This window comes from Oryx dammah, unplaced genomic scaffold, assembly GCF_014754425.2.
Source record: "Oryx dammah isolate SB20612 unplaced genomic scaffold, SCBI_Odam_1.1 HiC_scaffold_27, whole genome shotgun sequence".
NCBI classification, from domain to species: domain Eukaryota; kingdom Metazoa; phylum Chordata; class Mammalia; order Artiodactyla; family Bovidae; genus Oryx; species Oryx dammah.
In genome coordinates, this window is record NW_024070211.1 from 18,865,611 (window position 1) to 18,893,587 (window position 27,977).

At 39.5% G+C, this 27,977-nt stretch overlaps 1 long non-coding RNA gene across 1 annotated transcript in view; it reads right to left on the reverse strand.

The window, feature by feature from the left end:
- The window catches only part of LOC120854284, a 67,250-nt gene extending 47,578 nt beyond the window's left edge, over positions 1 to 19,672 (reverse strand). The window contains exons 1-2 of the long non-coding RNA XR_005718948.1: positions 19,577 to 19,672; positions 19,427 to 19,469 (exon numbers count right to left, since the gene is read on the reverse strand). This is a non-coding gene — a long non-coding RNA (uncharacterized LOC120854284). The remainder of the gene's footprint in view (positions 1 to 19,426; positions 19,470 to 19,576) is intronic.
- Between the last annotated feature and the right edge of the window lie 8,305 nt (positions 19,673 to 27,977).

Here is a 27,977-nt window from a genome sequence, read left to right on the forward strand (position 1 = left end):
GAAGTCGCTCAGTCGTGTCCGACTCTTGGCGACCCCATGGACTGCGACCCACCAGGCTCCTCTGTCCATGGGATTTTCCAGGCAAGAGTGCTGGAGTGGGGTGCCATTGCCTTCTCCACAATGGGATATTACTCAGCCATAAAAAGGAAAGATATTGGGTCATTTGTGGAGACGTGAATGCACCTAGACTCTGTTCTATTGTCTTTTTCACATGCATTTAGTAGATGTCTTGAGAACAAACTCTAGGTAAGCATTGCAGTAAGGACAAGAGGTGAAAAAGATGTAAAGTATCGCCCTATTTTCAGGAGGTGAGCTAATGACTCCAGTTAGAAGGAATAATGCAAAGGGCCAAATGGGAAGGGAGAAAAAGTCACAGGACACAACCCTCTTACAGGGCTGAAGTGCAACATAGTAAATGTTCGATTTTGCTCACAGATCTCAGTTCCTTTAGAAGCACCTATTTGAGCTCAGCAATGGTGAAGTATCAGACCATAGCCTCGGATAAAACTTCCACCTCAAGTACATATGTTTTTGAGTCTACTTCCTTCCACTGTTCAGTTCCCAGCTCTCTGAGACCTGGGCTTGTTATCCAGATGCCTGCACCCACTGTAGTCTCTCTTGCATGGCCCAGAAAACATCTGACTTTACATGATGGGTCACTCAGCCAGACACCTGTCAGCTTCCTGGGTGGATGCTACCACAGACGAAGAGCTGCTTCTGTTTCTTGTCACCAGCAGGATACTTCCCATGGCTTCCTGAAGCGCTGTGGGCTAGTTCAGGATTTTAGCCTACTTCAGAGGCACCCCCTTCACCTGTGCAAAGATCTGAAAGCCATAGGAAAATTGACAGACCTAGCTTCATGGAAAGTGGAGCCTGACTTGGCCGTCTCCCGCTTGGCCATGCTACACTTCCGCTGCTCTGCTATTCTCCCCTAGACCCAAACAACACTGATGAGATCGTCTCTGCGTGTCTCACTACTCTGCAAACCCTAGATGTGAAGCAATGTGAACGTCATGTTGAGCATCCTCCCCAAAAGTTAAGGGAGAGCCTCCCAGTTCCTCCCTAGACCTCCATCATCACTAAGGGCAGGCACATGGCTTTCCCTCTCCTTCACACAGACTCTTCTTTGAACAACTTTTCTGGAGATGAGAGGCAATTCATTTTTGCTGATTTCACATTGCTAAGTATGTCTCCATTAAACAGTAGTCTTTTATTCTTAGATTTGAGCTGTCTCCATAGCAATCTATGCCCATATAGCTTTTATACCAGAATTAGGGTGGAGGTGGGAAGGGAGACAGGAGTGGTGGAGAGAAGGGACCAACCTATAACACAGGGAGCCTGAAAAGGATATTGATATTTCACAAGATTGTGCTACAGTATTAATTTACTGGTGCTCAGTGGTTAGGTGACTTTACAGTTTGATTTACCCAGTTTATACCTTGCAGTTTATAACTTTCATTCTAGTATTTTTCTTCCTTCCTTTCTTTTTAGCTTCATTTTATCCTGGTGAGAACACTTAATGTGACATCTAACTTCCTAACAAAATGTTAGGTGTACAGTGTAATATTGTTAACCACAGGGTCAATGTTGTAGAGTAGATCTCTAGATCTAATTTGTCTTTCACAATTAAGAATTTATGTCTATTAACTAGTAACTATGCATTTTCCCTACCCCCAGTTCAGTTCAGTTCATTTCAGTCACTCAGTTGTGTCCGACTCTTCATGACCCCGTGAATCACAGCACGCCAGGCCTCCCTGTCCATCACCAAATCCCGGAGTTCACTTAAACACATCCATCAAGTCAGTGATGCCATCCAGCCATCTCATCCTCTGTCGTCCCCTTCTCCTGCTGCCTCCAATCCCTCCCAGCATCAGAGTCTTTTCCAATGAGTCAACTCTTCACATGATGTGGCCAAAGTACTGGACTTTCAGCTTTAGCATCATTCCTTCCAAAGAAATCCCAGGACTGATCTCCTTCAGAATGGACTGGTTGGATCTGCTTGCAGTCCAAGGGACTTTCAAGAGTCTTCTCCAACACCACAGTTCAAACGCATCAATACTTCGGCACTTAGCTTTCTTCACAGTCCAACTCTCACATCCATACATGACCACTGGAAAAACCATAGCCTTTACTAGACAGACCTTTGTTGGCAAAGTAATGTCTCTGATTTTGAATATGCTATCTAGGTTGGTCATAACTTTTCTTCCAAGGAGTAAACATCTTTTAATTTCATGGCTGCAATCACCATCTGCAGTGATTTTGGAGCCCCCAGAAATAAAGTCTGACACTGTTTCCACTGTTTCCCCATCTATTTCCCATGAAGTGATGGGACCAGATGCCATGATCTTCGTTTTCTGAATGTTGAGCTTTAAGCCAACTTTTTCACTCTCCTCTTTCACTTTCATCAAGAGGCTCTTTAGTTCCTCTTCACTTTCTGCCATAAGGGTGGTATCATCTGCATATCTGAGGTTATTGCTATTTCTCCCAGCAATCTTGATTCCAGCTTGTGCTTCTTCCAGCCCAGCATTTCTCATGATGTACTCTGCACAGAAGTTAAATAAGCAGGGTGACAATATACAGCCTTGACATACTCCTTTTCCTATTTGGAACCAGTCTGTTGTTCCATGTCCAGTTCTAACTGTTGTTTCCTGACCTGCATACAGATTTCTCAAGAGGCAGGTCAGGTGGTCTGGTATTCCCATCTCTTTCAGAATTTTCCACAGTTTATTGTGATCCACACAGTCAAAGGCTTTGGCATAGTCAATAAAGCAGAAATAGATGTTTTTCTGGAACTCTCTTGCTTTTTCGATGATCCAGCGGATGTTGGCAATTTGATCTCTGGTTCCTCTGCCTTTTCTAAAACCAGCTTGAACATCTGGAAGTTCACAGTACACCTATTGCTGAAGTCTGGCTTAGAGAATTTTGAGCATTACTTTACCAATGCCCCAGCCCCCATTTATTGAGCACCCACAGTTAATACTTTATAACTCTTTGATCTTTTGACAAAGTGACTTAAAAGGTATCATACACAAATGGGAATTAATCTACGGGTACCCTAAGCTCAAATGCTAAAAATATATAGGGCCAAAATTCCAGTATTCCTTCCTATCACATCTAACTATATCTTTCTATTCATCAGTTGTATCTATTACATATGTATGCATGTATGTATTCAGGAAATGAAGATCATGGCATCTGGTCCCATCACTTCATGGGAAATAGATGGGGAGACAGTGGAAACAGTGTCAGACTTTATTTTTTGGGGCCCCAGAATCTCTGCAGATGGTGACTGCAGCCATGAAATTAAAAGACGCTTACTCCTTGGAAGAAAAGTTATGACCAACCTAGATAGTATATTCAAAAGCAGAGACATTACTTTGCCAACAAAGGTCCATCTAGTCAAGGCTATGGTTTTTCCAGTGGTCATGTATGGATGTGAGAGTTGGACTGTGAAGAAGGCTGAGCACCGAAGAATTGATACTTTTGAACTGTGGTGTTGGAGAAGACTCTTGAGAGTCCCTTGGACTGCAAGGAGATCCAACCAGTCCATTCTAAAGGAGATCAGTCCTGGGATTTCTTTGGAAGGAATGATGCTAAAGCTGAAAGTCCAGTACTTTGGCCACCTCATGCAAAGAGTTGACTCATTGGAAAAGACTCTGATGCTGGGAGGGATTAGGGGCAGGAGGAGAAGGGGATGACAGAGGATGAGATGGCTGGATGGCATCACTGACTCGATGGGCGTGAGTCTGAATGAACTCCAGGAGTTGGTGATGGACAGGGAGGCTTGGCGGGCTGCGATTCATGGGGTTGCAAAGTATTGAACACGACTGAGCGACTGAACTGAATTGATGTATGCTGCTGCTGCTAAGTCACTTCAGTCGTGTCCGACTCTGTGTGACCCCATAGATGGCAGCCCACCAGGCTCCCCCATCCCTGGGATTCTCCAGGCAAGAACACTGGAGTGGGTTGCCATTTCCTTCTGCGATGCATGAAATTGAAAATTGAAAGTGAAGTCACTCTGTCATGTCAGACTCCTAATGATCCCATGGACTGCAGCCTACAAGGCTCCACCATCCATGGGATTTTCCAGGCATACATGTACTCAATATCTATCTATCTATATCATCTGTTGCTTTGTATCTTCTGATTAAGGGCAACAGAAATCACCCAGTTATGGAAGCCTAGAAATCTGTAGTTATTTTCTTCTGTGTCCTTTCTCTCCTTCCCATGCCAAGTTTATCATCATGTCATGGTTTGTGTATCTTTATTCACTCCTATATGTATCAAAAATTTATCCTCTATTATATACCCCTCAGGAACAGATCAAGTTCAGATCCTAATCATCTCTCATTCAAACCAATTGACACAGGACTCCAAATTAATCTCTCTGCTTAATACCTTTAGAACATCCTTTTTACAATCTGACAGTAGAGAAATCTTTCAGAAATAAATGTTTTCTTACCTTATCCTCCTGTTTAAATTTTGAGCATTGAAAATGTATAGAGCAGTGGCTCTCAAAATATGGACCTGGAACCTCAGCATCAGTATTTCTTTGGAAATGTAATTTCTTGGGCCCTAACCCAGACCTACTCTAAATCTGTATATAAGGACCCAACAATCTGTGTTTCAACAAATTCTCCAGATGATTCTGTGTACACTGGTTTAGAAGCTAAAATAGCCTCCTAGACAACAAATTGCTTTTTCCAGTCTCCTTTGATGCCATGCCAATTTTCTCTTACTCCATTCATCTCCTAACCTCAAGTCACATCTAGCTGCTTTTTCTCCAGTGATATTTCTCTGTTTTGTACATGCTGTTTCCTTGCTTGGGATGGGTTTTCTCTCTTGGTCATCTGCTACTATCCTTTCAGATCAAATATAATTAGCATCTTCTCTAACTGTGCTGGCCTGGAAGGGGGTGATGAGATCAGTGAAACCTCCACTCTTTCCCTTATAATGTGGTCTTTCACTGTCCCTGTGGCCCAGCAGCGTGCTCCAGATTCACCCCCAGGTTTGAGGATTTTCACAAGGGTGCCTTGTCTATGGAGTTGTAAGTTGGTCCTCTTATGAGAGGGACCTCAGAACGACCTCTGTTGCTATCTTGGTAACATCACCTTAATTTAGGTTTATTCAATTTGAGCTTCTTGCCCAGACTTTGTATCAGAAGCCTGTGATAACGTATCAGAAGCCAGACACATAAATCTGGAAAAGTAGCTGCTGTGGCAGTGCTTGTAGCTCACAGTCATTGTGGCAATAGTGCTCATGGGAGAAGGCACACCATGTGCCGGTAGCCCAGTGATGCTCAAGGCGGTGGCAGTGGAGAGCTCACAGGTAGACCTCTGTAGAGTGAGCAAGCCTTTGCTTTGTCTGTCTGCTCTTTCTCTGGTCTTGCTCCTCTGGCCCACTCGATTCTAAGTTTTCATACACTCTTTAATAACTTCAGCCAACCACTTATTTCCTATTACTTGCAGATAAGAACACTGGCTACATTGCTCCAGCTAATCTTCTAAGAAGCACAGTTATTCTATTCTATTATTATTATTATGGTTTGTTTACTTTTTAAATGTTTAAAAGTTCATTTGGAAATCAGAAATGAAGTAGGAAATCCAGTTATTGTTTTTTTTAATTTTAATAGCTAGGCATTGTCCTGACTCCCCTTACTAAACTCTATTTTCCCTGCACTAATTTTAAGTGCAAATTTAATCATATATAAAATCTTAGGTGTATTTCTATAATCAATTTGGTTTCATAGATTGCTCACTGTATTCTTATAAAAATATCTAAGTTACTCTCTCTCTCTCATACACACACATACACACACATTTTAGAATTATTCAGGTTGTCCTTATCAGCTTATTTTTCAAGATAGAACTCAATACCTTGTTGCCAAATCCCTTATGAATTCACATAGCTATGTGTATTAAATTGCACTTTCTTCATAGATTGGAATCATGAGGATTTGAAGAACTGGAGTTTTTATAAACGTATTCCTATTTAAGAGCAAAATAAGCCTTTTATATTCTATTTAAAAAGAAGGTAAATCTTTTCACATTCTTCTGTAAAGAACATTCTTTGCCATTTCTCTTTCTACTTTCCCTCTTTCTGATGATAACAATGGACTCATGGTTTTGTTTTTTTTTTTTTTTTTTCACAAAACTATGTGCATTGTAATTCATCACTGTCATTCTGTTTGATGCTCATATATTCCTGCATTTGGCCAATGGGAGGCCCCAGCAAGCCCGTTCCTGTGTCCTTTTGACATAGTTCCATTAACCTTTAAACACTGATCCCATTAATCCTTCAGGCTGCATTCCTACTATGGGTGGGAAGTTGAATAATATATGATTAAATTATAGGATAGGATACATGAAATTGGCTTCTCATGCCATTTTACCTTACATAATACTGCATCTACTCCCTGTGTATGTTCCCCAAAATTGTTCTATTTTATTCTGTTCTAACAGCTTCAGCATATTGCAGACTGAAGATTATGAGATTACTTCTGTTTTTACTATGATTCATAAGATCTAAGCATTCAACAATGACACTAACTGTTCATTTTAAAGATATTTGTGACTTTAGAGTCTCACTTGTCCGAGATTTCCCCTTACTTGGGGGCAAATTGTATCACATACTTTGGAGTTTCTGAGAGGTTTCAGGTTCGATAAACTGAAAGATATAACTTCTATTTGTACATAGAGTAGAGATCTTATTTACAACGATGGACACTTGGTTACATCGAATTTGATCTTAAATGTTGACTCTCCCAAAAAAACTGAAGTGACTAAAATTCATTTAAAAACTAGTTAAATGAATATATACCATGATTTAAAATGTATTCTTACAGAAAAAGGTTTAATGAAAAGCAACTAACTATTCTCTGCCGCAGCTTTTCCTACCCCCATCCCATCTCCAGTGGAAATTAATTGAGCTCGTTTCTAGTAACAGAGAAAGCTATTCCCATCTCTCTAAACGTGAGCTTAAAGCTGCTTTTTTTTTTTTCCTCATCAATTTTAGATATTCTCACTTGGCTTTTTGCTTTGATAGAAAAAGATGAAGTGAATACAAAGCACATTCTCCTTTTCCTTCCTTTCTCCACTATGGGACTCTACATAGTTTTCAGGTTCTCTATTGAATGGTGCTCAATAGCTCAGTCGTCTTTGCAGCCCTGTGGACTGTAGCCCGCCAGGCTCCTCTGCCCACGGGATTTTCCAGGCAAGAATACTGGAGTGGAGTGCCATTTCCTACTCTGGAGGATCTTCCTGACCCAGGAATTGAACCCACGACTCGTCTGTCTCCTACATTTGAAGGCAAATTCTTTGCCACTAACGCCACCTGGAAATGTATAATTTTAACCTATATGGTTCTATTAGTTTGCTGTGGCTGCCACAATAATGTACAACAAAATGGATGACAAAAGCAACAAAATTTTATTTTCTCAGCATTCTGGAGGCTAAATATCTGATAGCAAGGTGTCAGCAGGTTGATTCCTTCTGGTGGTTCTGAGCGGAGAAAGTGTTCCAGGCATATCCCTGTGGCTTATAAATGAGCCTCTTTTCCTGTGTCTTTTCACATCATCTTGCTTCTGTGCATATTGAGTCTGTGTCCAAATTTCTCCTTTTCATAAGGGCACTGGTCATTTTGAATTGGAACCCACCCTAATGGTATCATTTAATTTATCATTATCTCAATAAAGACCTCATCTCCAAATATTCACAGGTATGGAGGGTTAGGACCCTAACACATCTTTTTGGGGGGACACAATTCACTCCATGAAAGTGTTAGTTGCTCAGTCAAGTCCAACTCTTTGTGACCCCATAGACCGTAGCCCTGGAAGCTCAGCTGGTGAAGAATCCACCAGAAGTGCAGCAGACCCTGGTTCCATTCCTGGGTCAGGAAGTTCCCATGGAGAAAGGATAGGTTACCATTCTGGTATTCTTGGCTTCCCTGGTGGCTCAGATGGTAAAGAATCTGCCTGAAATGTGGGAGACCTGGGTTTGATTTCTGGGTTGGGAAAATCCCCTGAAAGAAGGCATAGCAACCCACTCTAGTATTCTTGCCTGGAAAATCCCGATGGACAGAGGATCCTGGTGGGCTACAGTCCATGAGATCAAAAAGAGTTGAATATGACTGAGTGACAAGCACAGCAGAGACGGTAGCCCACCAGGCTCCTCTGTCCATGGGGATTCTTCAGGCAAGAATACTGGAGTGAGTAGCCGTTTCCTTCTCAGGGGGATCTTCCTGACTCAGGGATCTAATGCAGGTCTCCCATCTAACAAAGATTATATCTTCAATTCTCTCTGAACTCTCCACTTAATAAGATAACACTATTAATATCCTAGCCTTCTTCTTAAGTTCTTCTAAGCATTCATCTCTCAATCTGTCTTCCGTACTCTACTTTTAAATCAACAAGATTGACCACATTTATATCTTGTTTTATAAAATTTAAGCCTTTCAGGTAATGTTTATAGCTTCACTTCAAAATTTCAAATTCCATAAACAGTATTTTTATTGTTATTCACTGTAGAATTAGTGTAGTACAGTTACATTTCCTTTTTGTTCTTCTTGACTTTCATAATTGATTTTGTATTAACTGCCCTTATTGCATTTTGGTGTGTTCTAGATAGCATATTAAAAAGCAGAGACATTACTTTGCCAACAAAGGTCAGTCTAGTCAAGGCTATGGTTTTTCCCGTGGTCATGTATGGATGTGAGAGTTGGACTGTGAAGAAAGCTGAGCAGCGAAGAATTGATGCTTTTGAACTGTGGTGTTGGCGAAGACTCTTGAGAGTCCTTTGAACTGCAAGGAGATCCAACCAGTCAAACCTAAAGAAGATCAGTCCTGGGTGTTCATTGGAAGGACTGAAGCTGAAGCTGAAAGTCCGATACTTTGGCCACCTCATGCAAAGAGTTCACTCATTGGAAAAGACTCTGATGCTGGTAGGGATTGAGGGCAGAAGGAGAAGGGGACGACAGAGGATGAGATGGCTGGATGGCATCACTGACTCAATGGGCATGTGTTTGGGTGAACTCCGGGAGTTGGTGATGGACAGGGAGGCCTGGTGTGCTGCGATTCATGGGGTCACAAAGAATCAGACATGACTGAGCGACTGAACTGAACTGAACTGAGCTGAGAGGTCTTTCAGTTATAACACTGTTATGAGTATATGGGGATCAAGGTGCCTGGGGTAAAATCCCAGCTTAACACTGGCTATATGATCTTGGTGGTAGTGGTGGTTTAGTTGCTGGGTTGTGTCTGACTCTTGCAACTCTATGGATTATAGCCTACCATGCTTCTCTGTCCGTGGGATTTCCTAGGCAGGAATACTGGAGTGGGTTGCGATTTCCTTTTCTAGGGGATCTCCCCAACCCAAGGATGGAAGTTGGGTATCTGCCTTACAGGCAGATTCTTTACTGACTGAGCCACCGGGGAAGCTCATATGTGACCTCAGGCTACTTATTTAAATCTTTCATTTCACAATTTACTCATAAATTTACTCACAATTTGCTCATTTGTAAAGTGAGTATAATGATGATAGTACTCACTGGCTTTATAGGATTAAATATGTTAATACATAGCTGTTAGAGTGGTACTTGAAACACACTACACTCTTAACATGCATTAGCTGGTATTACTAGCATCACTCTTCAAAGAAAACAACAAATTTCTAAAATCCCCCTACTCTGAACTAAACTGTGCCCTGAAAAATTCATATGTTGAAGCTCTAATCCCAGGGTGACTATGTTTGGAGATGGAGCCTATAAGGAAGAAATAGAGATTAAATGAGGTCATAAGGATGAGGCTGCTACCCTATTAGACTTTTTCTTCTTATAACAGGGAGAGGCACCAGAGACCTCTCTCTCTACACACACACACACACACACACGCAGCAGGATGGAGGGAGAGGGGAAGAGAGAGACAGAGGAAAGGCCATGTGAGGACTCAGTAAGAAGATGCTTTCTTCCAGACAGGAGAATTGGGACTTCCTTGGTGGCCCAATGGTGAAGTGGTTAAGACTTCGCCTTCCAACACAGAGAGTGTGGGGTTCGTTCCGTGGTTGACAAACCAAAGACCCACATGCCTCACAGAAAAACCCCCAAACGTAAGCAGAAGAAATATTGTAACAAATTCAATAAAGATTTAATTTGTTAAAAAAATCTTAAACACACACACATGCACACACACACACACACACACACACACATACAAGGAAAGTCCTTACCGGCAACCAAGATTACTCCTGGCTTGATCATGGACACTTGGCCATCAAAGGTGTGGGAACATGAATTTCTGTTTAAGCAACAGAGTTTGTGGGATTTTGCTACGTGAGCCCTAGCTGAGGAAATTACTGCCTTTCCCTAGATTTCTGCCCTTGGGAAGCCTCCTATCCCTAGCGCCACACGGAGCACAGTGCTCCTCCCACCTGTAGCACAAACGACAAGGTGAGATTTCCTGTCTCTGCTCTCCTGCATTGCAACCGTCGCTTCCCAGACCCTGTCTTCCTTATGTTTGCTTTCTTCCCTAATTTCCTGGACATACATCCTAACAGAGCTTCCTGAAAAAGCATGCCCTCAGGATAAATTTTCTGTCTTTGCATGCTGGATATATCTCTATTTTTCCTTCATGCTTTATTCATACATTGGATAAATAAAGTATTCAAGACTGAAATTATTATTCCTTTAGAAAATACTTTCATATATTGTTGGTAAAATATGTTTTCCTTTGCATGATGAGAAACCTTTTTGTTCATGGGATATCATTGTTTTATAATCTGGGCACTTTCAAACTTTTTGTTGTTCTTATCTCCCAACAATGTATCTAGTGTTTCTGTATTTTTAGTGTTTTTTTTTTTTTTAGCCATTTAACATGATCTATTAATCTTAAAATGCATAGCTCATAGGAGCCAACTAGAGGTCAAATTTAGGACAAGGTGAGTCTCTAAAGTAAAAATAGTAATTATGAATGATAATGAGTTGACTAAAAATGAATAAAGATCCATGAGTCCTTATTGAAAAGAAAGAGGCAGAGCCAGAAAATAAATGTAAAAGTAATGTAAATTTTAAGACTTCATGTTGCTATTTTCAATAGAATGATTTATTCAGATAAGGATTGCTAATGGGGGCTAAAACCATTGATTAGATAGATATAAACTGGTCGCGAAACAAGATATTCACAATCTCAAAATACCACCCCATGGATTATTTCTTAATTACATCAGGAAACATGTATCTTTCCAGTGCATATATCCAGTGTTCCCCACCTTAATTAATCAAACAGCATCAGCAATATTGCAAGCAGTATTTTGTTATTTCCAAAACCTCTTTATGATTGTCTGATTTTTTTTTCTTTGACAATGTTTTATTTTTTATTTTTCTAAATGTGGTCTCTTCTCCAACCTCTCTGAGAATACTAATTGCTGTTATTTTAGACTTTTAAATTCTTCAAGAATTGTCTTTCTTTCCTCCAAGGATATGCTTTATCCATGATCATATTGGTCTTTTCCTTGCATCTCTCACAGGTTTTACTTAAATGACTAATGGCTGTTTTTATCTAGGAATGGGGCAGTAGCTAACCATGAGCGTTGTCTCCTAAATGGGGCTCCTTAACCCAGTGCTTAGGTTGTCTAAGTACTGGAAACTGAGATGAGTGGCTTCATAGGCTTTGAGCTTGCTCATATCTCTGGGTCCAAGCTATTCCAGGGTTCTGCAAGTCAGGTTGCTTTCCAACCTGGCAGCGGTAGCATGTGTTGGAAACTGTGGTGGTGGTGGTTTAGTCGTTAAGTCGTGTCCGACTCTTGCTATCCCATGGACTGTAGCCTGCCAGGCTCCTCTGTCCAGGGATTCTCCAGACGAGAATACTGGAGAGGGTTGCCATTTCCTTCTCCGTTGTAAAGTGTAGTTTCACCTAAACTGTTCAGGTCAACCATCCTCCAGCAACTTTCCACCTTCCAGACATTTTTGAGTCTTTTTATCCTCAGATATCTTCTCTCTAGAGCTTTTTATTGTTGTAGTTTTTTGCTTTCTTTCCTCTTCTACTGTTATTTTTTTCAATCAGGTTTTGCTGCTATAATCACCAACCACATTAACTCAGTTGCTTGCAATGTAGTTTTATTTCCCACTTGTGCTGTATGAGGATTCTGGGTCAGCCACTGTTCTTCCTGAAGATGCTGGTTTGGCTGGGCTGCCCGTGTCCTCTCATGGTAATGCCCAGGGTGAAGGAACAACACATATCTGGAGCAAGTTGCTCTTATAATCAGAGCACAGGAACACAAGAGAGGCATTGTCAAACCACATAGGTGCACTTAAAAGTCCCTGCTTGGACTGCAATATTAAAATTTCCAGTTTTGTTCTATTGGCCAGAAAAAATCACACGGACAAGCCCAGAATTAACAGGACTGTTACACATATGCCATCTAGAGGGAAGCAAGGCCACAATGGGGAAAGGATAAATAATATGAACAAATGATCAGCCTTTTACCACCAATTTAGTGGACTGTGGAAGTGAAGGAGGTAAGAAGCACACTCAATCCATGACTCATATCAAATTACTCTTGATCAAGACGGTGTTTTGGAGAGCTTTAAAATTCTCTCTGAAAGAGATATTCCTTCAAAACAACACGAAGAAATTTCAATAGTGGGAAACTATACCACTTGAAATATATATAAAGCATGTACTCATACCCACATTTATAAAACCACTTCACTTTTCATCACCACTGGAATTACAGCAAGAAACACTCAAAAGATCTAGGGCATATGGAGATGGGTGTCTATTTTCAGAACACACAGTGATCAGCTAAAAATGATTCAAATTCAGAACCCTCCACACTAACAATAATTTCGCATCTTTTGTTTATGTTGCATGAAACTTAAATATTAAACAAAGTTGACAGTTTGGCAGGGAAGCAAAGCTCATTCTGCATCTGGTTTCTCTGAACAAAAGTATGTAAAGGAAAAGGAATGTGATTATTTCTGCTCCATTATTCTTGGAAACATAGTATCAAATAAATGTTTGAAAGTTTAAAATGATTTTTCCCAGCTTGAGGATATATTTGTTCCCTTTCAATTCTTGCTTGCTTTTATTACATGAAATTTATTTATTGTACTTTAATGAGTTTTCCATTTTTGAAATATTTTTATGTTATATATATAGCCAGATTATCTGACTTTGTGATAAGTCTCTCAGAAAAGATACCTTCTTACCAATGCCTACTGCAAAATGCAAAGGAATCATGAAGTTCACAAACCTAAATTCTACACCTTCTCTGATTCCTGCTCCTAAATAAAGTGTATTTTTAAAACTTTTTATTAACCTTTTGCATATTTTGGATGCAAAAATACCTCTATGTAATAAGAGTAAAAATTTTTAATGTGGAGTCACCCCAGATTTGCTTATTCCTGATACTATTTTTCTCTTGCAAAAGTGTGGCAAATTAGTTGTAAATATCCTAAGATAATACTGAAATCAAATATCATTAGCCAGTTAGCTTTGAAAGTCTTTGTAGATGTGGCTAAAATTGACATTCCAAGTATTTAAAACACAGTAAAATTTTCAGTGAGGTTTCCTTGGTGGCTCAGTGCTAAAGAATCTGCCTGCAATGTTGGAGATGCCCCTGGAGAAGGAAATGGCAACCCACTCCAGTATTCTTGCCTGGAGAATTCCATGGAAAGAAGAGCCTGGCGAGCTGTAGTACATGGGGTTGCAAAGAGTTGGACACGACTTAGCGAACTGAACAACAACAAGATTTTTTAGTAGGTTTGGAAAAAAGTGAGCTAAATAAACATATTTACCATGGGAGAGAGAGAATATGAAATTTGAAAGATGCAAAAACCAAGTTCTAATTTAGAAATTCTGAAGTCCAAGGATCATTTCATTCACTAAATCCACTGGGGAAGTAGCTATGGGATACTTGATAACAGCAGAAATGAAGCACAATTTGCAAATCATTAGATAAAATCACCCGTTCTGTAAACTTTGAATTTTCCCGAAGTGTCCACCAGAGCTTTCTGTTTGTTCATAAACACATAAGTGGGGAAAAAGTTAGGAATTATGTTTGCACAGGACCACCAGGTCCTGGTCTTCATCCTAAACTGTCCAGCCAAGTGACTCACAATTCACCTTCAATTCTTCTGTCAAATATGAACATTACTGATGCTTGAAATCATCATAATAGTATTAATATTTTAAAATATCCTACATACCATGAGACTTAATTTTTCATTGCAAATTTGAGTTTTATTTTACAAGATAATCACAATCATGTGCACTCCTAGTTTTACCTAGCAGGAGTATAGGAGTACCAGCCAGTGTATGTCATGCTGTTGATAGCCCTAATATGTATTTCTTGACATAGAATGTGCATGTGGTTGCAAGCTTAGTCCGTCACAGGTATCTAAGCCAAGCTGAGTTACAATGGGGCTATCATCACATTTCTCACACATCCATTCACCATTCGCCTCAAATGAGAAGACACATACTTGATGCGACCACCATCAAGAAGTTAACTCTCTGCCCCTTGGTTTTTATGTTTTCTCCAGCTTATAAGGACAGGGAAACACATTTGAGCTGATTGTCGACATCTGGTAATTTGTAGGGTCTTGAAACAATCACATTAACCTCGCAGCAGAGTAATTAAATGCAGACAGCAGCCTCTCACTGCACAGCTATGCATCCCTCGGTAAAGTCTGCTTTGCAGAAGGGAATTCTGGCAGCTTCTGTCAAGATGAAGTGCCTCAGCTGTGCTCATCTGGGTGCTTTGGTGACGGTGACCTCAAAGACAGGATGGTGGTTTTGGAGACTAAGGATGGCGGCAGTGAGGGCAGAGTTACTGTACTTAAGAAGCAGGGAACACAAAGTATTTCTCAGAAATGGAAGACAACAGAAGAAGCTCCTGGGTTTGTTTAACATCTGAGACCTAACTTGTTCATCCATTTTATGGATCACGTAAGATCAGGAAAGCGCTGGCGTGCCTGTGCGTTTAACATGTGTTCACATCCAAATTTCCAAGCCTCAGGCTAGAGCTGCCTCAGGTCACAAGTATTTGCTGAAGTCACACTGTGTCCTAAAACAGGGCTCCTAGGAGAAGCACAATAAAACATAACTAAAATCTGACAACATAGAGTACGAGGCAAATGACATTCTTATACACTGGTGGTAGAAATATAAATAAAATTTAAAAAGAAGAACCTTGATAAAAAGTAATAAAAGTACTTCCAGGAAAAAAAAAACACAGATGTATACTATTTGGGATGATTATATCTAGGCTACCCACTCCAGTATTCCTGCCTGGAGAAAACCATGCACAGAGGAGTCTGGCGGGCTATAGTCCATGGGGTTGCAAAGAGTCAGACACGACTGAGTGACTAACAAGATAGAAAGTACACAGGTACAAAGGACCAGTAACTTCATCATTTTTAAGAGTTTAAGCAATTATTGTAAAATAGCTGAGAAAACGTGAACAAGGATATTCATTTTAGCATTATTTATACACACATGCTACGTATGACCATTTAAGAACAATTTTAATGTCTACAACCAGTAAATGAAAAAATAATATGTGGTCTTAGGTCTTATGAAATTTGTATGTAGCAATGTGGGGATATCTCAAAAATAGGATTCTGAGCTATAAAGAAGATAAAGTGAAAGTGAAAGTGAAGTTGCTCAGTCCGACTCTTTGTGACCCCATAAAAGGAAGATGTATAAAAAAATATTTAAATAAGGAAAACTCAAGCAATTCAATACTGAATGTTACATGTGATATATTTGTGTAAAAGTATGAAAACTTACTGTAAAGATGACTACTTCATTCATTATTCTGGTTGTCTCTGGGGTTAAGAAGTTGAATGAGAAAAGATTTAAAAGTTTAGACTATTTTTAATAGTATATTTATTTTTAAAATAATGGAACTTTAGTCCTTGCTAATCCTGGTCATAATTCTGTGATTGTATTACAGCAGGCTTTGCACTTTTCTGTATTTGGTAAGCATTCATTATCCCTGCCTTCATAGTATTTACAATTTAGGTTGGGAACAAGTCTTATATGCAGAAGACAGTTGGAGAGTAATCAAGTGGTAAACTCTGCCACTGGGTTTCTTAATACAAAAGCATTTCAGAGAAGAAAGTGAAAGACCACCAAGAGTCCCCAAGAGCCTTTCAGGGGTGCACAAATTCAAACCAATTTCCATAATCACACTAAGATTTCATTTTCCATTTTTACTCTCTTACCCTCACAAGTATACAGTGAAAATCTTCAGAAGATATATGATGTGGGATATTGAGCAAATTGAATGCAGAATCAGATAAGAGAATACAGCTGTCTTCTCTTAAGCCAGACATTAAAGAGATTTGCAAAAATGTAAAACAAAGCCACTCTCAGTAAAAATGTTTTCATTTGGAAAATGTAGGTTCTGTTTTCATAAAATGTGTTGTTTACATTCACATGTAATAGGTTTATTATTCCTATTTTAAGGAAAAACATAAATATATATTTTTAAATCTTCTCAGTTTTAATTTCTTAAATAATAAATGTAAATAACTATCTTCCATGTAAACAAAAGTTCTTTGGACTCTTAGGAGTGTTAAGTGATCCTGAGACCACAAGGTTTGAGAACCGCTTGAGTTGGATTACATTTGGAAGTGATTCTGGAGGAGGTGGAATGAAAGTCATCAGAGGGATCTAAGGAGCATATTTCAAATGAGGAGAATATTATAGACAAAACATACTAGGCTGAGGAACCCAAGAATCACATCAAATAAAATTTGAAAGTTGAGGCAAGGGTCATATCAGCTGATGGAATTTTGCACCTGTAGAAGTATTTTTAGAACAAGTATTTTTAGTAGGAATTATCCAGTAAACGTTTGTTGTCTTGAAAGTTCTATGGTAGGCACTAGAATACCTGGGAAGAAGTATAAGTCTGAGTTTCTGTCCTACTGAAACTCATAATTAGTGCACATTTAATTACAAAGAGCTGTAATAGAGATAGCTATATTATGAAATGAATGATCCAAACACACTACAAATGTGTCTTTGATTTTTTTCATTAGTATCTTGCTACATTTATAAAAGTTTCTAGAAAAATAAAAACCTGTGGAATAGCTTTGGAGAAAGAAATGAGTACAAAGTGGCTGTTTGTTATAACCACTTTAATTAGATCTGTTTTACTCATACCCATGGCTATGAGCACTGAATCTGTCAGGATAGGCCAGGCCAGCTGTGAACAAACAAACCCCAGATTCTAGTGACTTGAAACACAAATGTTTATTTCTCCCTAATGTGTATGTCTGTCCACTGCAGGTCTGTGGGAAGTTCTGCTCTATTTATTTATTCCACATCATTTTATGAGACCATAGACTCACATGCATCATCATAGTGCCACGTAACAGGGCAAAGAGGTTGAAAACTCAAGCTCTAGCAATTATTATGAAGTTTTCCCGGAAGAGAGATATATAGCTTCTGCTCCTGTTTTATTTGCCCAAAGCTAGTTTCGTGGTCTTGCCTGACTCCTGAAAACAGAGATACTGGTGGGGCAAGTGATGTTTCATTTAGCTAGAACTACACCAGATATCAGAGAAATCTAGAATTGCCTACCACAAGCATTGCTTAAGAAAAATAAATTACAGTAAAAGTCTAACTCTATACCGGAAAATTTCTTCAATTGAATCAAATTCAAGAAAGATATTTCTCCAGTTGAACTAAATGTTTTAAAGTTGAATCAAACTTCCTTGGGTGTCAGTTTCCCCTCTTCTTCAACCTGTATAGCTTCATTTTGGGGGCAGAAATCTCAAGGTTTATGGTAAATATTGGTTAACACCCATTTGCTGAACTAAGATGACAGGCTGAGAAATTGTATTTCCACTACTGAATCAGTCTTTCATTACACAAATATATCTAGAAAGTTGTGTGGAGTAGGGTTCTGAAGTCAGATAGACCTGGGTTTGGCACTTGGATCTTCTTTTCAGAAGTGAAAGAGCCACATAAAACTGTCAATCCTGATGAATCTATCCAGGTTGGCAGGAGACTAGAGTCACGTTCTTTTGGACAGTCAGTATTTATTGACTGAGCATGTCAGAAGGGTCTGCTCATGGCCTTTTCGAGGGCATTTGGACAAAGAGTACAGGTTGCTGTTGTTTTTATGTTTTATTCATTCTGGGAAAAAATAAAATAAAAACTTCACCCAGGGAAAAGCTATGAATCATGAACAAGCCAGCATAATAGAGTTAGAGAAGGGGAATCTTGAAAGTCAATTAGTCGAACCACCCATCTGATGCTTGGATCTCCTCTGCAGCCTTCTGTCCAAGGGATCATAGCTTAAAACTTCCCAGTTGCAGCAATCGTGACTGCCCAGTGCCTTTCCTTCTCTCTTGGAAACCTCTGATGGCTAGAATTATATTTCATTTTGTGCCAATATCTGTGATTTAGTAATGGAGATATGCTTCCACAGTTGGAAAGAACTATGCTATTTGATTCCTGAAAAGACATACTTTATTATTCCATTTGCTTCTCATATCAACTCCAGGAAGTAAGTATTATCACTAGATGATGAGTAAGCCAAGGCTTGGTGAGGCTAAGTAGCTTGGTAAAGGTGACAATACTGAGTTATAAACTGGGAATGAATGAATGATTGTGTTTTCAAATATCACTGTGACACTGAAAAAAATTCAACTTTGCTTGAATACAAACACACTTATGTGTGCTTGTGACAGCAATTTTGTTGGCAAGAATGTGTGACACTATTTCATCAAGAATGTGTGATAATGATCTCCAGTAGACCACCATTGCTTTATCTCCTTTCATGCTAGCTTTTAGAATTTCTGGGGATAATTTCTGTGTTTCCAATTTTTTGGTAAAGCTCAGCACTGGCCACTTAAGCATGCAAAACAGAGTTGAAAAATGACTATACACATGAAATATTCTTCCTATAAACCTTAACAAATGGGTTATGATTTTTGCAGAAGAATTTTTCAGTTTAATAAAATTAGAGCCTGCACTTTGTTTGGGGACAATGTGTCCAAGATAGCAACCATTTTCAATGAAATATGCATGAAACCAGCTTTCCTAATGGCTCAGATGGTAAAGAATCTGCCTGCCTGCAATGCAGGAGGCCCAGGTTCAGTCCCTGGGTAGGGAATATTCCCTGGAGAAGGGAATGGCTACCCACTGTAGTATTCTTGCCTGGAGAATTCCATGAACAGAGAAGCCTGGCAGGCGACAGTCCATGGGGTCACAAAGAGAGCGGTTAACACTACCCAACTATGTATGAAATCCTCAAGAGACAGAGCCTACTCACCTCTTAGGGGTTATTTCTCTAATGTCCACATGACATGTCCACATAACATGTCCACAAAACCAAGCAACCTATAATCAATCAAACAACCAAAAACAAACAAAAGAGCTCCGAGTCACAGTGATGCTAAAATTCCATCTATTTACCGACTTTCCTACGCTGCTTGCATCTGATAGTGTTTTGCTTTTCCTAAAAGCAAAATCAATATTCCTAAATCAATATTCCACTGCACTAAGTCAATATTCCTATATCAAAGATTATTTTTTAAAAAGGAGTAAAAGGTGGAAAATGTGAACCTTGGCTTCCTGTTGCTGGGACAGAATCATTTCTCTCCATTAGGGCTTAGAAATAGGATCACTTTGGCCAGTTCCCCAGGAAAGCAACAACAGGTGTGGAAGGGACCCACAGGAAAGAGTGCAGCACATGTCTACTTTATTCTGGCGTGCGAGGAAGGCTCTGGGATTCTCACTTCATTTCTTCTTGTTTTTATTACTTCTAACATTCATCTTTTCCAAATTCGAGTTTCTGCCATGAATTACACATTCGTAGCTGCTTATATTCAGAGGTTTAGTTTTACATTTAGTTGTGACCCAGAGTTCCAATTTCATTCAGCACAACATGAGCCTGGTGAAAGCCTAGAACCTTTTGAGTGAACTATTAAGCAGAAACAGTCAAGTAACTCCTTTGTCCTGGAATAGAAACATTGTATCCAGTAAGTACATAAGACCACAGCTAACCTTTACAATACTTTGTTTTGCCCCATTATGTGTGCTTGTGACAGCAATTTTGTTGGCAAGAATGTGTGACACTGTTTTATCAAGAATGTGTGATAATGATCTCAAGTAGACCACCATTGCAAATTATATATCCTTCAAGGGTTAGAGCTGTGGAGGTGAATTTAAAGGTACACAGAATTTTAGTTATCAGACTAACACTTCTTTAAAAAAGAAAGTGGGTTAGCTTGCAGAAAGCTATAATCAATAGCAATAGAGAAATTTCATTTAAATACTCATTCAAGCAGAATTAGAAAACAAAATGGATTCTAGCATGCTTTTGATCTACATGTAAATTACTGTTTTTCTTTTTCTCTCATCATTTTAAAGATGGTTTTATAGTTGTAAGAGTGATATAATCAGTTATTTTCTTAAGATGAGCATCTTTAGATAGCAACTATATATATCAAGGGGCATCCCTGGTGGCTCAGTGGTAAAGAATTTGCCTGTCAGTGCAGGAGATATGGGTTCAATCCCTGAGTCAGGAGGATCCCCTGGAGAAGGAAATGCAACTCACTCCAGTATCCTTGCCTGGGAAATCCCATGAACAGAGGAGCCTGGTGGGCTACAGTCCTTGGGGTCACAGAAGAGTCAGACACGACCTAGTGACTAAACAACAAATAAATACATTTACTATCAATACCTGTACATTCTTCCTTTTCTTTAATTCTTATTGTCAGATCACTGTAGAATCAAATTTTGATTCCTTCTTTGAATATGTATGCAATTCATTTGCCTGCACTTTTATTCTTTGGAAAATTTTCTCATTTTCCTTCCATTTTCTAGCATCGCATGCTGAAAAAAAAAAAAAAGTATAAGACCTCCAGGATTTACTGATAGGCTCATTAGAGAAAAGAAAATAGTTGAAATAAACAGATTTGTTTTTGCATAGGCAAATTACTTTTCTTCTTTGTGGCTTTGATTCCTGGTCTGTAATTAGACTAATAATAGTATTTATCTCTAAGGATGTGATGCTTTAATGATTCCTATCAAGTGCTTCATACAATGCCAGGCACACAGTAAATTCAATAAATATCAAACTTATTACTAACACTATTTTTGTCTTTGTTATTCAGTAAATGCTGTACAAAGTACTGAGCTAAGTGTCATTAAGGATACAAAAGATTAATAAGACTTGGTTCTTGCCTTTGAAGAAAATACCATCTAGGGGTAAAGAGGAGATCTGTGCATAGATAGCAAAGGTGAATAGTAGAAAATGCTACAAGAGTGTCATCATTGAAGGCATGGGAGAGAAGACTGGAAGAAGAGCTAGGATTCCTTCCCTTTAGAAGAATCACTGCAAGTTTTAATCAAGTAAGAGCATTATTTAGCTGAATCTTCACAAGGCATCAAAAAAATAAATAAATAAAACAAACAAACCCTGAGTAGCAGTATTCTGTATTATCTATAATTTTAAAGGTTAAAAATGGTACTTTAATTGACATGATCTTTGTTTATCAAATGAGGATGCATGTTTATCCATTGGTTATTTGTATTTGTGTGTCTATGTGACTTACCAATTTATGTCTGTAGCCTGTTTCCTATGAGATTCTATGTTTTTTTCTATTGTTTTGTAAAAGTACTCTGTATTTTATGGGTGATGAATATTATGTTAATAGATTTCTAAATACTGACCCATCCTTACATTTCTAAAATTAACTCCACTAAATTTAACTGTGCTCCTTTTATGTGCTGCCAGACTCCACTTTCTAATTAATGAGATGTTTATATGAGACTCTGTTTCCATTTCAGCAATGTCTCCAAAGAGACTTGCATCCTCTTCCAGTTTCCTAATTCAAGTGCCAGACTACTTGTACAGGATTTGCAAGGGTTGTGAAGACCTGTTTTGCCTCCTTAGCCCAACAGCCACCTTGAAAGTAAAAAATGGTTAATTTGGAAGCTGAAAAGAGATTTTCTTTGGAGAGTGTTGCTGGCATTTGTGGCATTTTTTTCTCCACAGGGAGGAGTGAATGGAGGTGCTTTTCCTGATCCCATCAGTTTGGAAAAGAAGAACTTTTAAGCACACTGTCTTTCCTTAGAAAGGCTAGAGGAATATGTTCTTCTACAATCTTTCATCAGGAAAGGCACGAGTCTCTTTGCCCTCCCACTAAAACTGGGTGGAAAGAGCCTGCTTACTAGAGAACAGAGTGATGTGGTGTGACTTCTAGTTTATGATCTAGTCTCCATTTGAGTCCTTCTAAGGACACTTGTTCTGGGGGAAGCCAGCCCATAAACTATGAAGAAGTCTAATTTAACCCCCATAGACAGGTGATCTGTAGAGGAACTGAGACCCCAGCCAACAGCCCTCAGGAATGACCAGTCATACCAGTGAACCGCCTTTAGGTCCTAACCCCTAACCTTTGAGTCTTGCTGCTGATCACCAGACATCATGAAATAATAGATGCCATTTGAACTCTGACTCATAGAATCCTCGAGCATCATAAGTGGTCACTTGGCATGTGTAAGTTTTAGATCATGTTTTACAGTCTTAGTAAGTGGAAGAGAAACATACTTGATTCCTATTTCTGGAGGCTGAAGATGAAAACCTGAAGCTGGAGTTACATGCTTGTGGCAAAGAAAAGTTGTAAAAGGCAATAAGTGAGTGGGCTACATGGGCACTGGCAGCTGGCCAAAGTGGTGGGCTCTTTACAATGGGAAGAGGCAAAAAAAAAAAAAAAAAAACAGCCAACCTGAAAAAGATTCCACCCACAAGGGACACACAGAGAGAGGCAAAGTGACCAAGTAGAGGGGTGACTGACATTGCATGAAGGTGGAGGGAAACGGCCAGTGTAAGCAGAGATATTAGATCACCTGAGGTAGACTAGCTATAAAGCTCTAAGCTCTGTGACACAGGAGTCTTTCTATTTCTCTTCAAAGTCTGGAGCCATTGGTGTCAGGTTCCAAGTGCTTTCATTTTCTTTTACTGTATTGTTCCTCTCTGCATCAAGGCTAAGCTGAAATTATACCTAGTGAACAGGGGAAAGAAATTAAAGAGCAAGAGAAACAGAGACACAGTTGATTGTGTGCCCCTGGCCCACGGCAGCCTTTCCAATAAGAGGTGGTATCCAAATGAAGAAACAGAAAAGCTTTAAGGAAAGTTCAGAATGATTATTGTTACCATGGAATAGCTGTTTTGATTGTTGGAATGAGGCTGTTCTCGTGACTAAAAGGAGCAGTAAAGCTATGAGCTGTAGCTACATCCAGAGTGCGGTTTGAACAAAGAGTGGGAAGAAAGATGCTGTCGTGTACTTTCACCCTATGAAGTCTGTCTCATTTAGCTTTCATGGTTCTCATTTTGTTCTACTCAGAGATATTCCAGGAATGTGTATTCTGGGGCCACCAAATGCAAGTAAGTTTGCTATGGTATAAGGAGGGATATCTGTCTGGTCAACAAATGAATGTTGTCTGGTTAATTAAATGAATGTTGACAAGCTAGTTGAGCATCTAAACTAAGCCTCTAAAATGTTGTGAAGGAGATTAGAAATGACAGCACAAATACAGCTTTCCTTCTCGGCCCTCCTTCCCCTGAATTGATGCTGGCCAGCATCACTCTCTTCAGTACTGCATCCCAACTCCCTTCCTTGGTGTAGAGGATCCTGGGTTTGAAATAATTTGAAGTTGGACCAAGATATACTTCATTGACAATCCCCTAGATATTTTAAACAGGAAAAAATGTAGTACCAAGAAATAGATGGGGTTTTTGTTTGTTTCTTAGGCATTAAACATTTTATTTTTAAAAGTTCTTATTGTGGCAAAAATCATATAATATAAAACATACTTTTTAACCGTATTTAACTGTGCAGTTTGGTGACACTAAGCACATTCACATTGTTGTGCAAATTTCTCCCTCATTTATCTCCCAAGTTTTTCACTTTTCTAAATTGCAACTCTGTCCTCTTTAAACATGAACCCCCCCCCATTCCTTCTGCCCCCCTTCCCACCCCTCATCTCTTGGAATCTACTAATGTATTTTGTGACTATGAACTTTACTATTCTAGGTATCTTGTATAAGTGAAATCAAGCAGTATTTGTCTGCACCTAATATATATTGGAATGTATTTTAAAGGTTATATTAATACATATATCCCAGGTGGCACTAGCAGTAAAGCATCTGCCTGCCAATGCAGGAGACGCAGGGACAAGGTTCAATTCTTGGGTTAAGAAGGACGCCTGGAGAAGAAAATGGTAGCCCACTCCAGTGTTCTTGCCTGGAAAATCCCATGGACAGTGGAACCTCACAGGCTACAGTCCATGGGGTCATAAAGAGTCAGACATAACTGAGCACACAAATACACACACACATGTGGAATCTAGAAAAATAGTACAGATGAACCTATTTGCAAAGCAGAAATATGGACACAGAAGTAGAGAACAAATGTGAGGACACCAAACAGGGAAAAGGTGAGTGGAATAAATTAGGAGACTGGGACTGACATATATACACTACTCTGTATAAAACAGATAACTAATGAGAAACTACTGTATAGCAGGGGGGCGGCGGGGAAAGAAGGTACAATCTGTTTGTAGGATATATGTTAAGAAATAGATGCTTGCAGAACTATTTGGAAGGGTTGGGAAAGTGAAGGTCAAGAAAAACTACGGCTAACATTTAGGAAATCAGGAATTACAGGAATCATAGGTTGTTGCCTCCAATTATGTCTGCTCTCCGCTGCTGTGAGTAATTTATGGAACCCCTGGAAGCCACTGAGCTCCTTGGGACTGCAGTCCCTCCACAAGTCTGCCAGCTGCTGCCAAAAGAGAATAATTGCTTCTACTTGTCTTCTGCCTTCCACTTTTCACAGAATGTTTTGCTTTGGAAGAATTTGTACCAGTATCCAATGAGTGAGGGCTTCTGGGAAATGAATGAGGGCTTCTTCAGCCATTGAAATGTAAAGGATAGTTGGAGAGACAAGGATGGTGCTGAGTTGTCAAGAGATTTTAAGTTCAATGGCCTACCTGTCATCATTTCTCATTTCCTTCTTTAAAACAGATCCCTGCTTGTGTTCAAGCATTGACTTCATTTCTAGCCTTAGAAAGAGGTTGTATTTAGTTGACATGGCATGCCCCAGTGACTGTTTTTAACTTTATTGTTTAGGGGCATGTTTTTATGTCTCAGTCTTCTATTGAAAATGACAAAGTAATACATAACTTTTCACATGCAGCGTTCCGAAGCCATGAAGAAAGCAGAGTGAGGTTCATATGAAGGGAAACCTAGAGAGGAGACAAAAAAATAAGGCTTTGAAATGAAATGGTTTTACAGCTCTTCATATTATGCCCAATCACTGCACTACTCCTTAATATTATATGTTTAATACTTGTTTCATTATTGTTTAGGTTAGTTTCTGTCCCAGTTTCTGTTGCTTGCTGTTTAGGGCATCATCATGAATGAACATGAAATGTGAGGCTTGTGGAGCCCCTATATGCTGTATAGACTACGTTTCAAAGGCAGGTACAGCTCTGAGTGGACACAAGGTCACGTCCTTCCTTACTTTTCCTTTGAAGGAGTCTGTGCCATAAAATCTCTTATGTTTCCACTGAATGGACTGAGCTGGATGACGTGGAAGAGACCTCAAGGCAAGATCTGATCATCAATGTCACCAAGAGTGGAAGAGGACCCACCCATTTATGGAGTGTCTTTGTGGATACTGTATGTCACCAGAGTGTTGTGACACAGAAAACATATTTCTGGGGTACATAGCAGTGGCTCAAGGAGTTGGAAATGAGCTGACCTAGTCCTCAGGTGTACAGTGCATCCCAGTTTGCCTGCAAATTTCTTGGTGCTAGCCCCTGGAAATCCTGTGTTCTGGGAAATTCCTTTATGCCTGGAAATCTGAGATGGTTCATCATCCCACCTGGGACATTGTCCTACTTGTCACTTGTCAGTCATGAATCCTTGCAAACATAGATTTGCCTCTCTGGGCTTCTTTTGCTCATCTGTTAATTCAGCAGGACTGAAAAGCTGGTCCACAAACCCATGCTCAGTTCTTTGATCATGTACTAACTTCAAGTCTGGCTTATCTGTTAAAAGAGAGAATTAGACTCATTGAAATCACTTAGTTTTAACATATTTTACAGACCAGGTGGCCATGGTGCTGAAGTTAAGGGATTTTCTCAAAGTCATTCAATGTAGGGTTTTGAGGGTGAGAAAACCAAGTCTCAGCTGACTACAAGCTGTTCCATCTCCATATCAGGAAAAGATTCAGAGTTGAAAGATTATTCTTACGACAAATACTCCTGGGCCTGAAGGTTATTCAGCTGAACTAACCACCTCCACATTTATTTTTAACTCGCCAGACACACCTCCTCTCCAGGCTCTTCTCTTTGCGGTCACTAGTCATATCTAGCTTCCATATGATGTTTTCTTGACTCTGCATGTGAGCACAGACCAAACAGAGTCAATTCTGTGTCTGTGGGAAGAACTATTTCCCTCTCTCTCCAGGCTTCTTGTAGCAGTCATTCTGGGAAAATAGCAGCAAAAACCTCGTGCATAATATTATGTTTCTTATCTTCTCTGAATCCCTAAGGGCAACACATTCTGAAAGATCTGAGGCAGTGTGGCTTATTACACTTCATGGTTTCCAATTTTCTTTGATAAACATCAAAAATACGATGTGATGTATTAGTGCATTTTACTTAAAAATACTTTATTAGTCATGATTTACTTCAGGAATGGAAAAAGAAATCTCTCAGTCTTAGCTTTTCCCATATTAACTTCAGAGGAGGAGAGATGCTTTTATTTGCTCGTAAGTACTCTTACTCTGAACCTGGCCCTTAATTAGACCAGATTTGTAATCTATATCTCATGTTCTATTGTTTCTCTGCTTTGTCCCTCAACACGTCCCATAGCTAGCTGTTTCAATGGGCAGTGAATTCTGGTGATGCAAAATTCTGATTTTGTCTGTTGTGTGAATACTCCAGTCTCCCTTCATATAAAAGCTCTTTTATACTGAATCTGAACTCCAAGAAGGATTTTTGCAGAACTAAAACAAGCCACATGAAACTTTAGTTTCCAAGTATTCTCGTGCTTTATAATATAATCTATCACATTTTAGATTATTTTCTTCTCTTATTTATCATGTAGAGATTTGGTAATGGCCTGTGAATATTATTCTGTGGAATATTAACAAAACAAGTTGGTGATAGACAGGGGAGCCTGGCGTGCTGCAGTCCAGGGGGTCGCAAAGTGTTGGACGCAACTGAGCGACTGACTGAACCGAACTGAACAGAGTCCCTGAGTCTTGTGGCTTGAATGGTAGATTTCTTAATCTCATGTAACATGTTGTTTATAGGGTGGTCCATTTCATGGTTGGGGTGCAGGCATCTATGGACCAGGCTCCTTCCATCATTCTTTCCTTCATCAATGATTTATAACCTTTATGGTTTCAGGATGGCAAATATTTACATTCTCTTGGACAGTGTCCCAAGCAGAAAGGAAGGTGGGAATGACAAGAGGTGCCTTCTCTTCTTGTTTTCTTTTGTAACAGGAGGAAAACATTTCCCAGAAACTCCAAGCAAACTTCCTCTTACGTCTTTGCCAGAACTTGGTCCCTTGTCCAAGCCTACGTCAAAAGGAAACTGACTCACCATGATTGGGCTTGGGCTACACGCAATCATGGTCGATGTTGCTACCCAGACAAAATCGAGGATCTGTGGCCAGGGGAGGGGAGCAATTGACAGCTATGCCCCTTGGGTTTCTAATTATTCTACCAGGGATAGGATTTCTGATTTTAAACCTTCTGGTCTAACCTAAGGAGATGAGGAGTGATTTTTTTTTTAAACGTGTGTGATTTTTTTAAAAATTTCATGAATGAGTCAATGCAAGTATTTTATGTGCAAAATGTTTTTTGATTCAGGAGTGAAGATTTTAAGTAAAGAATTGCTATTACTGTGCTGTGCTCAGTTGTGTCCAACTCTTTGCAACCCT